Raw genomic sequence first — 16,246 nt, forward strand, 5'->3', positions numbered from 1 at the left:
CCTATGTTACTTCTGATGCTGTTTCCTTCAATGCACTACAATCTATAATCCATAGTTATTGTTTGTTTTCTTGTTTACTCATTGTCTCTTCTATGGAAGTGATTCATAAAGGCAAGGGTTTTATTCTCCCTTGCTTGTGGTTGTATCTTCAGAGCTGAGAAAAGCATCTTGAAAATAATACTCAATAAATAATCTTAAATGATTTTTTAAGAATTTCCAGTGCTAAGTAAATTCTATCATTAATTGCTAAATATTACACTTGTAATTTCTTAATGCTAAAATGTCATTATTTGTAGTAGTATTATATGACTATCTAAGTAATAATTGAAACACAAGAAAATACCTTTATACTGTTTAAATAATTAACAGCTAGGGACCAGCAGTTAGTGTAATGGCTATGTTGCTGGATTCCCATGTAGTCGACCGCGGTTCAAGTCCCGGACCCGGTGGCTTAAAACTCACGCTGGGCGTGTGTGTGCATGTGCCCAAGATCCCAAGAGGAGAACGGAGGAGAAGGGATTGCAGCGTGGCTATCCCCTCTGGGGGGGGTGATTTCTTGCTTTCTATCTCTCTCTGTCTCTCTCTTTCTGGCGAGTGCACACACCCAATAAGAAAAAAAAAACTCTCCAAAAAAGAAAGAAAAAAAATTAACAGCTAGACTTATTTTCAGGAGTATTAAGAAGGAAGGCTAGGGCCAACAGGTGGCAGGGAGGGTAAGGTGGCTGGATCTCACATGACTGATCACATGTTTCTTGGATCTCGTGGCTTGAAAAACACACTGGTCATGTAGGCATGCTTGCATGTCCAAAATTCCAAGAAAAGAATGGAGATTGCAGTGTGACCATCTCCCTGGGGGCTGCTTTCTCACCCACCCCCGCTTCTCCCCTACTCTGTCTCTCTCTCATCAAATGAAAAAAAAATAAAAGTAATAATAATAAATAAAATTAAATAAATAATTCTTAAAAAGAAAAAAGTCAAATGGTTTGAATATCCTGAGAGTTGCCTATAGACTTTCCTCTTTTTTTTCCCTTCAGCTTAGTTCAATGGTTTTCTCTGCTAATATGCATAAAATTATTCTGGGGAATTATCTATATAAACCATTAGATAAATGTAAGGGGTTTTTCAAGGGAAGTTTTGATTGTGTGCACTTATGATTTCACCTACTGAAAGGTAAAGATACGTTTGCCCCACCTTGACCCCCTATTGGTCTTCCATTAAAAACATTGGTCTTCTTTGAAGCTCCATTTGCCCTTAAAAATGCATGTGGGGAACATCTCGGGGAGACCAGGTCCCAGTTTGGTTTGGTGCTAAAGATGTTTAAATGCAAGTTTGAACACTGACATCTCAATCCCATACTATCATGGCAGAGAGGGGATTACTTCCATTGATGAACACTTGAGATAGAAAGATAGAGTTAGAGCCGAGATTCTCTCAGTTCATATTGCTATTGTGTCTTGTCCCCTTATCAACCAGAAGGGCACCATGCTTCTCTAATCATGCAGCCGAAGAGCCTATAGTCCTGTGGTTTGGATCCCTCTCTCAGAATGTGATATGCAGAACTGCTCAATTTTCAGGCACAGCTCTAAATCAAGTATATGGGATGACTGGCCATTTGTACTGGTTTCTATGATACCCATTGGCTTACGGTTCTTCTTTTATAAGAAGCAAGTACTCTATTCACTAATCTGTCTATCTCATCCCACTAAAGCTACAGTAGGTAGAATAGTGAGTATATAGGAATTCTGTGCATTTATACATTTTACTTTTTAAATTTTAAAGCTCAATAATTTTCTCATAGTTTCCTTTATTTATTTTTCCAGCAAGGTTGCAAAGTAGTTAAGACTAGAATAAAAATCTCTGGCATTTTTCAGTCTCAAGCAATCTTCTCTCTTGTTGCTGTGATATTAAAACCCAATCCACTCTATACCCATCATATGATTAGGCCCTACCAGATCAACACTGCAATAACTAATACCACCACCACCAACAGTAATCATGTAAACATTGTTTCCCAAGTAATTGTGACTAGCACTTCATAATATGATCTTATTTAATTCATAAATACCCTCTAAACAAACAATAAAGATGAAAAGACAGTTTTTGGAGTTAAGAGATAGACAGAGTAAGGAACTTGTTTGTGGATGCAAAGCAAATAGATGTACAGTCTCTAAATTAAATTCAGATTTGTCTGATCCAAAAACCCAAGCTCTAAGAAAAGATTTTCTACCACCTTTTCCTTTTGGGAGTCAGAGGGAAACCCAAACTTTACCCCAATCTCTATGTTTCTTGTACTTAATATTTTGTAAAGCCTACTTTATGTAAAGAACCTTATATTTTATTCTTTAAATATTTGAGAAATTTCCTACATAATTACTGATTGCTATGGTTTAAATGTATCCCCCCAAATTTATGGACTGATACTTGGTTTCTTTTTTTAAATTTTTAATTAATGAATTAATTTACATTCATTTACTGAGCATCATCACAACATACAAAATGTGATTTCTCATCCAGAATATACTGCACAGTAGCTTACTTATACATGTTATCATCAATTATTTTTCATTTCCAGTATATATATCACATTTTATTGATTCACAAAATTTCTTAAATAATCTAACACTTTCCATAGCAAGTTCAGCTGGTATATACATATCTGTTAACACATATCTGACTTTAGGCAGGAAACTCTGAGTAGAATGAATATACAATGTAATAGCACCTAGCTGATGCTATATAGCTTATTATGGTCATTAAATAGGTATTTTTAATTTCAAGAAAAGCAATTTTAGCTTTAATTAATCAAAATCAAAGGAAAGCTAAGACAGCATTGCTTAAAACTTAAAGCCAGGAAACAGGTTAGGATTCTGTTCAAATAGCAGGTACATGAACCTATTCGCAGATCAAGACAAGACAAAAAATCCTTAAAACTGGAAAACAAAGCCTAGAAGAAAGTCAGCAATGTTTTAGTCAAAAGTCATGAGATTCTATTTCACCAGTTCAGTCTCATGTACTTAATCTGTCGTCTGTTGTGGTCTGATCTTCCCAATTAAATTCTGGGATATAATATTCAACTCCAGACTTATCCCTATGATTAAGTTGGCTATTTTCTTAGTTTTTGAACTCTTATTTCTGTGTGTCTGTATTTAATTTTCCTCGTATAGTACTCTCATGAGAACTTCTTGGAGAGCTGGTCTGGTCTTGGTAAATTCTTTCTGGTCTGTTAATCTGAGAATGTTCTTGTCTTTTCTTCTCATATGAGGGATAATCTTGCCCGGTACAATATTCTTGGTTGAAATTGCTTTTCCCTTAACACTTTGAATATATTTTCTCATTCTTTCCTTGCTCACGTTTCTGATGAGAGGTCTGCTGTTAGCCTGATGGGATGTCCTTTGAAAGTAACTTGATGTTTCTCTCTTTTCAATCTTAGTATCTTGTCTTTGTCTGTAGTTTTGGTCTACCTGGCTATAATGTGTCTTAGAGAAGATCTTCTTGGGTTGATTCTATTTGGGGTCCTTTGTATTTCGTGCCTCTCTAGGTTTGGAAAGTTTTCTTACAGGATTTCATGCAATAGCTTATCAATGCCCTTATGAGTCTCTTTTCCTTCTGGGATACCAATTATCCAGATGGTTGGGCGTTTGATGGTATCTAGTATTTCTCGTATATTATTCTCATTTTGGGGGGCAACTTTCTTAGTCTTTGTGGTGGATTTTTCTAGGCCAGCGATTCTATCTTCTGCATCTGAGATTTCATTTTCAGTATGATCTAGTCTGCTTTGAATACTTTCAAGGGAAGTTTTCACTTCCTACATTATAGCCTTCATCTCTAACAGTTCCATTTGATTATTTTTTATGGTGTGTATTTCGTCTCTCAGATATTGTAAGAATTTCCTCACCTTCTGGAACTTGTCAGGTCTTTCTCCTGGTTCTTCTGCAGTTTATTGTCTCTCTTCTTTCCCATCTCTGTTAGGTTTGTCAATATGAATACTCTAAATTCTTTACCTGACATTTCTGTGAGTTTCATTGTACTTTCTGAGGATGAAGAGAAGTTATTCTTTTCACTTGGAGGAGAGGTAATTTCTTGCTTTCCCGTATCTCTTGTGACCCTGCAGTGATTTCTGGTCATCTGATGGATTGTGCATTTCTTCCTAATTCTTGAAGTTCAATCTGAGCATTCAGAGGTGTGCAGGAGGAGGGGATCTGCAGTCTCTCTTCTATTCCATTTTTCACTCCTTGTGCATCAAATTCAGTGGGAATTGAGGTATATTCTGACTCTGATGGTATTCAGATGTTTAGATACTGTTCACTTGGACCTGTCTAGACACTCAGTGCATGGAGGCTGACTAGCCAAGGAATAAAGATAAAGAAAATAGGAAAATAATTAGAGATGGGGAAAGGAGAAAAATTAAAATAAAAAAGAAGAAAGAAAAAAGATAATAAAAAACTTTATATTTAATTTTAAAAAGCAAACAATGAGAACTGTGTGACTTGTAAGCACGCCACACAAAAGCAATATTTCCCAGTTCAAGTTCAGTAGCCATCTCAGATGGGCCTGGGTTTGTGCCTTTCCTAAATGGGATGGGGAAAGGCACAAATTAGCACAATAAAGAAGGGGCTTGAGAACCCAGAGAATACTTTACCTTAAAAACAATTAAAAAAATAAAAGATGCTGGGAGACACAGAGAGACAGAGAGATGGAAAGAAGGATACAGAGGTAGCCCTACCCAGTAGAAATGAATCTGGAGGGAGAAGTTTCAGCAGAAAATCTTTATTTTTAGTCAATGAAAGGCCCATCCTGAGATGGCTACTGAACTCGAACTGTGATACTTGGTTTCTATTGTGCCAATATTATGAGAATATGAGTAAATAGTTCTAGGAATCTCAGAAGCCTGAAGGTGTGATTACATTGTAGTACATTATAATGGCCGATGTTTATATTGATGATTTTTAATCATTATATTCCATGTAAATGCTCTCCCCAAAAGGATAAGAACATTGTAAATATATTTTATAATACAGTACACCTTTTATGATTACAAGATAATCCCTAAGTTAGATATCCATTCATTTGGGAAGACACATTCTCCAAGAGATCTCCACTTTGCTGTGGTAAACTACATCAAACCACATGAACAATCGACGCTTCCATTAAATTCACGTCAGTGTATTTTAGAGTTGTTTGGTGCATGTAATGTCAGTGCAGGTTTGACTGTATGTTCCTCTCTTCTCTAAGGTGGGAGTGTATGGGATTTGGAGTTGTTCAGTGAATGTGCGTCACATCACTGTGTCCTAGAGAAGGACTTTCATTGCCCTCTGTGAAACTGTGGTTGCTACAGATTTTTTTTTTCCTCAGCATGTTGTTTCCTTTTTCAAGTTTTTAATTTTGCTAAAGGGATTGTGTACTCACCAAAGAGAGATGATGGGAGAGATGTTGGGACTGGGGAAGGAAAGTGAGAAAGTACATCAAAGGAGGGATAGTTACCCTGCAATCTCTCCTCCCTCCTCTCAGGATTTTAGACTTTCATACACACACGCCCAGTGTATTTTTTCAAGCCTCTTTTCATATGATTTGGTTGAGTCTGACCATACCTCGCACTGCAGCGGTAGTCAGAGTACCTCATTGAAGTGGTTAGTTCAGGAATAATCAAGCCCAACCAATTCCTAGGACTTTTTCTCTAGAGTTCAGAAAAAAAGACACCCTTTCTCTAAGCTGGAATTGTTAGTAATAAGGATGATATTAACTTGAAACTTTGCTGGTTTTCTTTCATACATATGGACAAAGACCACCTGAGAATAAAGCCAGCAGAGAGGGCAACAGAAGTGAGAAATAAAGATGAAGTGAAATATGATGATAACTTGAACCTGTAGACCCAACCAGGCCTAAAGGCAGTCCTGGTGACTTGCCAGGCAAATGAGCTAACTAAATTCTCTTTTATTTAAACTAGTTTGTTGGGCTTCTGGTAATTTCTCCCAAAGACTCCTTGTTTACAGAGTTCCTAAGCACCCATTTTCTAATTCATAGAATAGCTACGAGGTTCATTAAATTGTAGAGTAAGATTTGGATAAAAAGATGTATGTGCGTTACAGAGCATACATGACATCTTTAATAAATGAACTCTGAATTCAACAGCAAAATAGCTCTTAAATTTCCACAGCAGGTTCCTTTGCCCAGCTCCCCATAGGTAGCTGTTGGTTTTACTTCTCCAAGATGCCCCACTTGACTGTGGGATGCTTTATCCTAGTTGCTTTGATCAGGGAGCCTTGTCCTGCCTGTGAGAGGCAGATGTTCTTAGGAAGGACAGGCCACTGTCTTACAATGGACTGGAATTGGGAAAGGTCTTACCTAGAGAAGACAGCAACTGCTACAAGAATTCCTAAGCAGACCACATTGCAGCATAGATGAGCTGATTTTGGTCCTAGTTCAGGAACATCTGGAGGAACAGCTGTGGATGACAAGAACGTGTTTATCTCTTTTGAAAAGAAAAGTGGTGAATAGGCAGGGTCCTCAGGGAGTGCCGCCCGACTAAATAGAGGTCTGTTCCCATCATCCAAACTTGGGGTGGAAAATAATTGAATAAAAACACAGCTTGTTTTTAAATCAAATAGCTGAAAGGGTAATGAGTCGAGAGGGTAGGAAAGAGAGCTGAAGTCATGTACGCCATCAGCCTTTGTGCTCCCACCCATTATTGATGTTAGTATTAAGGATCTATAATTTGTATGACTATCTGATCTCAACAGTATCTCCACAGACAAAACCTAAGCTTTCTCTTTACTATTGGAAGGTTAATTCCCTTAGGGTTTTACTTGGGAGACAGAATTATTGATGACCTGAAAAAGTCACTAAAATTTACTGTACCTTTCACAAGTATTTTCTTTTCTCTTTCTAAGATTAAAAGAACTGTATTATGACATTTTCACAAATGAATTCAGTAGCTTGGACTTCAGTCTTACAAATTTATAATTACGATCCTTGAAAGAATTTGGCTTTCTCAAAAAGTACCTGCCTTATATTTCTTAAAACTAGGAAAAACTTAAGCATTTAGGAGGGGGGAAAAAAGATTAGATGCATTTTTATGGTCTAAATTCTGACTATTATGTCATGTATTTTTATTCTTGTAGTCATGTCACTGAGAGATATTTCCTCCTCATCAGTAGATGAAGTTTCAAGGAAATGAGGCAAAATTAGAACCGGATTGAAAACTAACTATAGAGGCAATTTATATTGGTTATTATTTATTTTTCAATTCTCCTTTGCCCAGATACTTTATAATAAATGGATTCTAAACTACTCATCAATGGCAGTGGAAAAGAGAAATTCAGGTCTATTTTTAAGAGGGAGAGAAATCCTTGCAAAACATATGGGTTTAGCTTTATAGGAAACAGTTTCTAGACAAACATAGATGAGCGATTTAACAGCAGCAGGGCATCCATTTATATAAATACTGAGCTGTGGGACTCAAAAAAACAAACTCAAAGAAAAACATTATTAATCAGCTTGAGTTTTTTTCTTCCCTCTTAACATTCTAAAAGAACAAACAGATCAACATTAAGGAATGCTTTCAACAAGAACAACAAGCAAACCATGGCTTAGGGTTGCCCTTGATATAACTTTTCAGAGTTCTAGAGAATTTTTTATTAGCTATATTTCATTTTGATGTATAATGTATGTGAAAGTAGTTAAACACCAAAATACTCTAATGCCCTAATTGCTTTTCTTTTAAAATATTTCCTGTTCGACTTTTGGTTGACCCCAAAAATACTCTATTCTCTGTTAGATGAGGTAGGTAGTAAAAATACCATACTTAGAGAATAGCTCACATACTGATATTTAATGTGGTTTTTTTTTTGTTTGTTTGTTTTTTGTTTTTTACTTTTTGTAGAAAGACAAGATAGTTTGGGATCTTATATTAACTAAATATGTGAAGTAAAGTGGAGACTTAAGACACTTTTCTGAGTAATGTAGATCTGAAACACTTTCACCTAAAATAAGCAGAAAGTTAGAAGAGAATAATTCTTGTTCCTTGATTTATCACTGTAATGTTCTTCACTGAATGCCACTGTAGGCCAAATCTGTGCAAATCTAGCTGTTCTGAAAGTCACATGATAGACTCCAGGCACCTGTTAGATAAATATTTAGCACCTCGCATTTTACTGAGCAGGAAAGAGGATTGACAATTTGGCTCAGTTCTTCTGCAGCCAATCATTTTAATATTTTTCTTTAGATAGTTTCACTTACACAAAAAAGTTCATTGCAGGGTTGGAATGGGAACAATTTTTCAATATAAAAACAAACCTATTTATATTCTTCTAAATGACATTATTGACCACAGGCTAATGGGATGAAATTATTAGGTGATCAATATTAATTTGCATCAGTATTTAAATATCTCTCACATATCTTTGGTAGTACTAAGGGCTACATTTAATGGGAATTGTCAATGCCACAAATGGTCTTGTCTTCATCCATATAAATAAGTAGGTATAAATACATATAAAAAGTCCTGTAAAGAGACTAGGCAGTAGTATAGTGCTGATGCAGCTGGAACTACATGGAAAAGATCTTGGGTTCGTGTCTCAGGACTTCTCTGATCATGCCAAGTGTTCACTCATGCCACTGATCTGGGCTGGCTGAGACTAAGCATGAATCATGGCTTAAAGACTCTGATGGGGTGCTTGTTTGTCTGTCTTTCTCTGTCTCTTTTCATGGAAATCAATAAATTGCACAGAACAGTTCAGTAAATTGCCATAAAGAGGCAAATAACTTCTCAAATACTTTTAATGTGCACTTATAAAACTATAACAGATACTGAAAAAATTTCTCAATAAAAATGGTTACCCAAAAAAATGAGATAATTTCTCAATAAGACTATTACTTTTAGTATCTAGTGCATTTTCTAGGTTGGAGGACTGTGACTTAACATTGCTGCAAATGGCTGATTGTGTGTGTTTAGGCCCAGATTTCATCATTTAATAAGCAATCCTCTATCTACTATTAGGAATCCTGGTAATAGGCATTTTCCTGTTTGAGAATTAGTTACAAATGGAGTTTTGTAAGCTATTACAAAAAAAAATCGGTGACTTTCTACAGTCCAGGAGCTGATTTTGAATGAGATTTAGTGGCTGTGGTATGTGTGACAATTTTACCATGCACATATTTTAACTAACAGTGTAAAAGTACTTAAAATTTACCTAATAGTCGATTGCAGCTTGAGTCCCAGACTCAGTGACTTAAAACTCACACAGGGTGCTTGTGTGTATGTGCTCAAATTCCTAAGAGGAAAATGGAGGAGGAGGGATTGTGGAATGGCCATCACTCTTGGGGAGTGATTTCTCGCTTTCTGTCTCTGTCTTTCTGTCTCTCCAGCGAGTGCATGCATCCTATAGCAAAAATTTCTCTTAAAAAAAGAAAATTACTTTACCTTCATTCTTCTCTTTTCAATGAATCAAGCTGTTTTAATTTTTCTGAACTTCTGACCCTATCTATAGGTTTACAAAATTTTAAATAGTTTTTACTATGAGACATGGAATTTGTAAGGTGTCTATAGATCATATTTATTGGGTTGCAGGAAAAGTAATGATGTATTTTTTCTATTTTTCTTTGCAAAAATGTGTCGTGACTTTTCTGACAACCCTATGTAATAATCTTATCATTATCCATACTATGGGCTATTGTGTTTTAGCTTTTGTTTTTATGAAGTGTTTTAGACTGTGTGTTTTGGATATCTACACTCATAATTATGGAAAGTAAACATGGGTTCTGGGGTATTAAAATATTTTAATTAGAAAAAATTTGAAGCCAAATAGCCTGTCTTGTTACTTTACCTTATATTTTATATTTTCTGACCATAAGAATAAAATAACGTTTGACAAACAGAAAGTTGCATAATAAGAATTGTCATTTCTGTTCTGATGAACTTTGGATACTGGCTGAATTGAACTTTGAACATGAAATTAACCCTCTACCACCCTTTTTCTAATCTCTGGTGTACATTGAAGGATTTTTAGGCCAGCAGTCTGTTTCTAGAGCTTTCATTGTATGGGGAATCCAAACAAGGAGAGGACACTAAACAGAGGCATATTCTCCTAACTTTAATTATTTATAAAGCCCAAACATGCAATTATTAGCTTTCTTCACCTCTACTAAGGTATATTTTTAAGTTTATTTGTTCTCGTAAACAACAGAGAGCATGGCTGCTTGCACCAGAGGTGGGGGAGAAAGAGAGAGAAAGCACTCCCCAACAGGGCTTTCTGCATGTGCCAAGTACTACCACAAAGGCCGAGATTCAAACCATCGTCAACCATGTGAGATCTGAACTCCTCTACACAGGACTTAATTGTTGCTCTATGGGGCTGGCCCTCCTATTTTTTATTTTAAATTATTATGTACTGAGCACTGTACCAAATACTTGACCTATGTTTTCTCCTTTAATTTATCATGAGCCTACAAAGCAAATACCATTTTGCAGATGAAGAAACTAAAAATCTCCAGAGATTGAGAATTTGTCAAACATCATATAATTTTGTGGAGCTCTGCAGTAGAGCCAGGATTTGAGTGCAGGTGTTCTTATTCCACAGAATGTACACACCACCCCTAAATTTCCTTCTATCTAAGAATGAAAAGGTCTTTACGTGTGTAACTATTGAGAAGATCTCATTTTTGTCATCATTGTTCACGGTTTAAATTTAAATATCAAGACCATTGGTCCAAGAGAGTGTTCCTGAGCTTATCATAAGCTGTCTCATTTCCCTTAACATTTTGGTTTTGCGGATGCTTTGTATAATGTACCATGGGGCCACCTTGCTTGTGGATCCATGGGATGGTCCTTCAGCATCTACTCAAGGGACTGTGTTCCTTCTTGCAGGACCCTGAATATTGAAGGAAGGGTAGGAATAGATCCAAAAGTAGCTTGTTGTTTTTCCACGCGGATGTCCTTATGATACAGAAGATAAGGTAAACAGAGGTTGGTCTCTTTATGTTAACAGAAGATAAGATAAACAGAGGTTGTTCTCTTTATGTTACCAGAAGCCATTATTGCTGAATACTTAGCCTTTTCTACCAGGGATGAGGCTGACCCAAGTTTCAAAGTTTGTGCTATACAACATGTCTAGTTCCAAGAGTCCTGAATGGCAGGAAGAGCCATGCAGACCACCCTTCTCAGGAAGAGTTGTTAAAAATCATGTCATTATATTTGACTGCTCCAGAGTCTGGAGCCATTTAAAAGAACATTTTCAGCTTGGTTTCCCATGTTGTCAGCGAAGAACAAAGCAACAATCATTCTTTAATCACTGAGAATATGACAGCAACTTAGTCCTACTAGTCCTAAAAGGCATATTAGAAAAGAGTTCTCTTCATGGATAAGATTATCTTTAAGAATTAGAATTGAGGGAACCAGCAGTTAGCGTAATGGCTATGTTGCTGGTCTCCCACTTAGTCGACCGCGGTTCGCATCTCAGACCCGGTGGCTTAAAACTCACGCTGGGCGTGTGTGCGTGCATGCCCAAGATCCCGAGAGGAGAATGGAGGAGAAGGGATTGCGGCATGGCCATCCCCGCTGGGGGGTGATTTCTCGCTTTCTGTCTCTCTGTCTCTCTGTCTGGCGAGCGCACGCGCCTTATAGCGGAAAAAAAAAAAAAAAAAATCTCTCCAAGAATTAGAATTGAGGGACCAGCAGATGGCATAATGGTTACATCACTAGAGTTCCATGTAGTTAACCCAGGTTAGAGTCCTGGACTGGTGGCTTAAAGCTCACACTGGGCAAATGTATGTGCATGCCCAAAATCCTGAGAGGAGACTGGAGGAGAAGGGATTGTGGCATGTCCATGCCCTTTGGGGGGCGTGATTTCTCACTTTCTATCTCTCTGTCTCTGGCGAGTACAAGCACCCTATAGCAAAAAAAAAAAAACTGTGAACTAGAATCTGGCAGGTGTGTTACTCTTGTTTGAGCAAATTGTACTTCAAATCTTGTTATGTATATGGTGGTGTTCCTTCTTGCTCTGGTAAGTTTGTGTATTGTAGCTAAAAGACAGGTGCCATCCAATTTTGTCAGTGCTCTTGAATTCTCTGGAGACAACAGAATTGACTAAAAAAACTTTCTAATCAATGTCATCTGTCTTTCTTAAAATGGAAATCTTTTAAGAAATAACTAATGAAAATATGTCCAACATGTGTTCCCTGGCTAGAGATGGAATAAATTTAAATAGAAATTTAAATTTCTTTAAAATGTCTTTATGCTATTCTGCATTTATATAGTATTAGTTTTCATTTTGCGTCATCTCTCTGCATGATTCTGTTTACACAATTTTAAAACCTGTCTAACTAAAGGGATCATAATAATTATTCCAGAACCATCTGTCCCTTTGTGTCTCCAGCAGCAGTAGTATGGTTTAGCATTTTAAGTTATTTAATTTCTAACTAATAAAAACCTTTAGAACAATATGGATTTTATAGTACATTTTATAATTGAAGTAACACTAAATATAATTATGAAACATTTTTCAATAACTTCTCAAGAATGTAGCCACCTAAGGTAAAAGAAAATCAGAAGGATATAACCTTTTGTAGAGATACCTCACTAGGAAACAATCTAAGAATTAATTATATTATTTACTAACTATTTATTCAATATTTGCAATAAATCATCAGTTTAATTACTTTTTACAGGGACTATGATATTGGATTATAAAGTAGGGGGTTAGGAGCCAGTAAAAATTAAGATTAATTATACTTGCTTTCAGGTAGTTTATAATTTTTAGATCACTGATTGAAATATTGGCAAATGCAATGAAACATTGTTTTATATATGAAGCTAATATCAAAAACTATTAAATGTGGCTTGTACTTCACAATAGTCCTTCATTACCTTGTTAACAATCTCTTCTTCTAATGCTGGGAAGCAATGATGTGTGAAACCTCACAATCCCAGGAAGTTAAGTTCTCTTGTTACAGTCATCAGCTTTAGATGGTTCTCAAACTCGGTTAGATTGAGTGGGAAGCAAGCAAATAAATGAGCAAGTAGATTAATTTACAAAATATTCTGGTGGAAACAAGGGTGATATTTCTCTCTTTTTCCTTATAACAACGGACGGCTAACTCAATGATGGTAATTGCACTATCATTGTCATTCAGTTATCCATGAAACAAGATACGGCTATGGATATAGGCAGTGACGGCTCCATCATTGTCACTGAGCTATTCATATTTTGTTATGTGGAAAGACGTGTATCTATATCTACACAGATTTCATATATCCATAGCCATTGTCAACATTTCTTTTCTCTTCACAGTCCTTCCAATTTAGACCAAAAACTGACTTAACTATAGGAGGATAAGTTTGCGTATAGGGAATAAAATATTTTCCTCTTCCCTCTATGTCCATGTCTGAAAGTTAAAAGGAGTTGATTCTATAATATAGTAAAACAAAATAAAACACTAAATTGGGATTGTAGGGATGCTAATTCTAGGTCTCCTTATAGGTAGTCACTAACTAGCATGGTGACTATGGAAAATTGTTTGAGTACTTTTTTGTTGTAGGTTTCCTTGCTTGTAGGATCCAGAAGATTTGATCAGGTACTTTCTAAGACTTCTGGCACTGCTGTGATTCTATGTCTCCAAGCATTTATTGAGCCAGTCTTCTGATAAGCACTATGGATGATACAGCAATAGCATTGGACATTGTTTTGCCCTCTAGCCATTTATGATGTAATTCCAGTAGAAAGATAAGACTAAACATCGTTAGGCAATTAGAAAAAAGAAAGATAGAATTGCTACTTCTCTATTCTCATTTTGTTTTATTCCCTATGAGCTTTGGGAAGAGCTGTACCTCACTCTTTTTTGAAACACTCCTCTTATGGTTTCTAGGACACTACATTTTTTGGGTTTACATTTATCTCATTAACTGCTCTTTCTCAATCTTTTTATTACCTTCTTTTCCTTGTTGAATATTTTGTTGCCATTTCCCGGATCCTCTCCTATCTTTGCATACTTTCCCTATGTGATCTTATTAATACTCATGACTTTAAAAGTTTTGTTTTGCTTATCCCCACCTTAATATGTATCATTAGCCTAGGTTTTCTTAGTGGTCTGGCTTACTTTTAAACTACTTACTTAATCACACAATTTGTATTATTCATGGAAGTGTTAACATATCTTAAACTAAACTCTTAATTTTGCTACTCTTTCTACCCTCAGTTCTCTTGGTAATTGGTAAGACTATCTTTTCACATTTGTCTGTTGGGGTCTTAATGGTTTTCCTATTAATTTATACAGATCTTCACATCTTAAAGAGATTAACATTGTATATGTCATATATGTTGAAAATATTTTTCCTCAGGCTTTTTGTTTTTGTGTTTCAAATTCTAGACGAATCATTCATTGAACAAATGGTTACCACTCACATGAGCCAATAAGATCAATACATGAAAAATGAAAAAGCATTATTAATTATGAAAGTAGTGTAAATTTTAAAATTAATAAATAGTATAGAGTGTCTAGAAAACTAGTTGAATGAATCCAGTGTTATAGAATGCAAAGTGAAACTGATACTTCAGTTCTTATTGTTGGTAGTATGAATTGGTTCAACAGTTTTGGAAAAAAAAACGTAGTGTTATGCATCAAAGCTATAATACTAGGTCATGAGGAAAGTCATGACATTTTTCTATGCAAAATGCATCATAACTTTCCAGACGACCCAATAGTTACCACCTTTGAATCAGTTATCTTTTTCCTGAGAAAGGTAATCTTTGAGAAAGAAATTTTGAAGAACCCATTTTTTTTAATGGACAGATCATGATTTCATCATTATTTAGCATATAAGAAAAGATAAAGCGCTCCGCCCCTGGCCCTGCCCTGTCGGCCCGGGTGGTGCGGTGCCAGGTTTGGGGTTTGTACTTCCTCACTGCGTTGTCTTGAAGATAGAACGGTGCCAAAGAAAGCAAAGCCTGCAGGGCATGGGGAGGAAGAGGAACCTGTTCCCTGTAAGCTTGTGAAGGTGGAGGCAGCTGGTGGGCCTTCCACTTTAAGCTTTGACAGTCCCAGGGGTCTCACCCATCAAGACAGAAATGTTTTTCAAAGAATTCTGGGAACAGAAGCCCTTTCTCATTCGGAGAGACGACCCTGCCCTGACCACTATTGGCAGTCCCTGTTTAGGCTAACAGACCTGAAGAGTCTCTGCAGCTGGGGTGTGTACTATGGAAGAGATGCGAATGTCTGCCGGTGCATCAATGGGAAGAAGGAGGTTTTACATAAAGACGGCAAAGCACACTTCCTTCAGCTGAGAAAAGATTTTGATAAGAAAAAGGCAACAGTTCAGTTTCACCAACCTCAGAGATTTAAGGATGAGCTTTGGAGGATCCAAGAGAAGCTGGAAAGTTTCTTTGGCTCCTTGGTTGGCTCCAATGTGTACATAACCCCACAGGATCTCAGGGCCTACAGCTCCATTATGATGACGCTGAGGTTTTCATCCTGCAGCCATGCCCCTGGCACGGGAGTACAGTGTGGAGGCCAAGGGCAGCCTTGGCAGGTTAGCACATGAGCTCCCACTGAAGCTGGGTGACTTGTACTTTCTTGGAGGGACCACTCACCAAGCAGATACTCTTCCCGGGCTGGCCTACTCTATCCATGTGACCATCATCACCTACCAGAACAGTTCACAGGGAGATATCCTTTTGGACATCATGGCTTGTGTTTGCTACTGCAAAGGAAGACAGCATTACTGGCAGACATACCCCAGCAGCTGCTCCTGCAGGTGGAAACTATACCTGTTGCAACAAGAAAACTAAGTGGCTTTCTGAGAGCACTTGCGTACCAGCTGGAGGGTACCAAAGAATTGCTTTCATCCGACATGAAGAAGAATTTTATTAAGCATAGACTGCCACCTTACTGTGCAGAAGATGGAACAGAGCTATCAACACCAGGAGGAAAATTACCAAGTTGGACAGCATAGCGAGACTGCGATTTAAAGACTGCATCAACCTCACAATAGGGCCAGATCAAGACCGTTCTGATGAAACTCAAGAAAAGATGGTTTACATCTATCATTCGTTAAAGAACAGAAGAGACACACATGATGGGAAATGAGGAGGAGACAGGGTCTCATGGACTTCACTTTCCTTTATCACATATGAATGTGCTGAAGCAAATTTGGAACAGTTCAGCTATTTCTGTCAAGCACCTGAAACTTCCTACAGATGAGGAAAAGGAAAGCCCGGTATTATCCCTGTGGACAGAATGTTTAATCCGTGTAGTCTAG

The 16,246-nt window shown here is 37.0% G+C and overlaps 1 pseudogene; it reads left to right on the forward strand.

Annotated features, from left to right (window-relative positions):
• The first annotated feature begins 10,186 nt into the window (after positions 1-10,186).
• Positions 10,187-16,246, forward strand: LOC102497012 (ribosomal oxygenase 2 pseudogene; annotated as a pseudogene).

Source organism: Tupaia chinensis, unplaced genomic scaffold (assembly GCF_000334495.1).
Source record: "Tupaia chinensis unplaced genomic scaffold, TupChi_1.0 Scaffold000473_1, whole genome shotgun sequence".
Classification (NCBI taxonomy): domain Eukaryota; kingdom Metazoa; phylum Chordata; class Mammalia; order Scandentia; family Tupaiidae; genus Tupaia; species Tupaia belangeri.